The sequence below is a fragment of the Ictidomys tridecemlineatus genome, chromosome 13, assembly GCF_052094955.1.
Source record: "Ictidomys tridecemlineatus isolate mIctTri1 chromosome 13, mIctTri1.hap1, whole genome shotgun sequence".
In the NCBI taxonomy this organism is placed as follows: Eukaryota; Metazoa; Chordata; class Mammalia; order Rodentia; family Sciuridae; genus Ictidomys; species Ictidomys tridecemlineatus.
This window is the reverse complement of record NC_135489.1, coordinates 74,745,017-74,747,043: the sequence shown is the minus strand read 5'-3', so window position 1 is coordinate 74,747,043 and position 2,027 is coordinate 74,745,017. Positions and strand designations below refer to the sequence as shown.

At 43.5% G+C, this 2,027-nt stretch overlaps 1 non-coding gene across 1 annotated transcript; it reads left to right on the top strand.

Moving 5' to 3' along the window:
- Positions 1-239: 239 nt before the first annotated feature.
- On the top strand, positions 240-341 carry LOC144370216 (small nucleolar RNA U13). Its single transcript, XR_013430115.1, has one exon. It is a non-coding gene; the product is annotated as a small nucleolar RNA U13 (small nucleolar RNA).
- The last annotated feature ends 1,686 nt before the right edge of the window (positions 342-2,027 follow it).

Genomic DNA, 2,027 nt, shown 5'->3' with positions numbered 1-2,027 from the left:
AAAACCTAGTAAAGCACTGCTCAATTGTAACTCATAAAATGCCAGTCAAAAGCCTGCTGAGCTTTTCAATTTTTAGCTACTCAATTTTTAGCCTAAAGTTGGTGGAATCTCAGGATGTCATACTTTATCTTGCAAAACATCTTGGACTTTCCCTTCTGGAGTTCCAAATTATAAAATATTGTAATTTGCCATTCCCAAATTTCAGTGTTACTTGACATAAATTAACAAACAAAAGCAGGATCCTTTGGCTATTCTTATGTACAATGAATGTTTTCATGCCACTGTGTGAGATTTGCCTCCCTCAAACCTTGTTACAGTGTGAGCACATTACCAGTCATATGTGAAAAATGGATCAGAACTCTCACCTTTACCTGGGCAAACCCTTGTAGGAAGAACACAAGTTTTAATAAATGCTATTTGTGGGGAAGCTGTCTTGGTGTAGCTTTAAGAAAGATCTGGGTCCTACTGGGATGGACCATCAGGTAAGGGGCCCTGGCTCTGGGCAAGTGGTCCTCTTGACAAAGGGTAGGGTCAGGCCTCTTCAGAGCCCACTTTTTGGGCTCATTAGGATGACATTGAAATGCCCCATCCCCTGTGCACACTGCTATTCCCTATGAGGACATATTTTTGGGCTTTCTCTTCTCTCTGGACTAGAGGATTTCAAATGTAAGCTTCAGATGACACCTTGCCACCCAGCCCACAGCTCTGCATGGTGACCGAAGAGTCTCTAAAACCTACAGTTGCCAAACCAGACTCAGTGTTCACTGTTGCTATGGTTTGGACCCTCAACGTCCCCCAAAGGCATCTGTGTTAAAACCTTGATCTCCAGGGTGTCACTATTGGGAGTTGGTGGGAACTCAGGAATGGGGCCTCATGGGAAGTTTTGGCCCATAGGGTGTGCCTTCAAAAGGGATTATAAGATGCCAGTTTCTTTCTCTTTCTCTCTTGTCTCAGCCTTGAGATGAACAATCTGCTCTGATATGCACTCCCCACCATGATGTGCCACTTTGTCACGGGCCCTAAACAACCAGGCCAACTGACCATGAACCAAAATCCCCAAAACTATGAGACAAAATAAACCTTTCTTATTTTTCATAGGTTGAATAACTCAGGTATTTGTTATAGTGGCAGAACACGGACTAATACAACTATCCCTTGCCTCTCAGTCTATGAACAGCATCCCCATTTGCTGGGTTTCTTTCTCCCGAAATAGGAGTCGCTCTTGACACTTCTCTATTTGGCAAACAGTTCCAGAATCCAACCATCCTGAATAGTGGGAACCACATTCAAGACTCAGCCATCAAATCTGTCCTGTCTCCTGTTTCCTCTCTTGATCCCCTTTTGCTATGTCTATATGAAGCAGCAGAGTATGTTTGATCATAGATTCTGCACTACAATCATACCAATGGTTTCTCATCTTGTAGAATTAAAATCCACAGTCCTCACAGTGACATAGACTGCTCTGATTTGGATAAGGTTCATGTGTTGGAAGCTTGTTTCTCAATGCAATGATGTTGGGAGGTGGTGGAACTTTTAAGAGGTGGGGCCTAGTGCAAGGTAATTAGGTCATTGGGGTTTCATTCTCGGTCTTCCAGAGTGAGTTAGTGCCTGTGAGAGCAAGCTGTAATAAGGAGCAAGCCAGGCTGCTGAATACTTCTGGCTTCCTTTCTCCCCCTATGATCTCTCCCTCTCCATGTGCTCCCACCATTGGTGTGGTGGAGCCAGAAAGCCCTTACCAGAGCTGAGCAGAAGCAATGCCACACCCTTGAATCTCTAGAACTGAGAACTGATAAAACTTTTTTTTTTAAATAAAGTGTCCAACCTCCAGTATTTTGTTAAAATAACCAAAAAAAAATGGACCAACAGAAGTCCTGAACCTCATGTAGAAAATTAGTTACCCTGATGGAAAATTACCCTGTGAAAAGAGAGTTCCTGATAGCCCCAGCCATATTGGATGTTTCAGCTGCAGACTCTATTACCCAGTCCAGATGAGACCTGCCCAGATTGTGAGTCATGTCGAATACTCT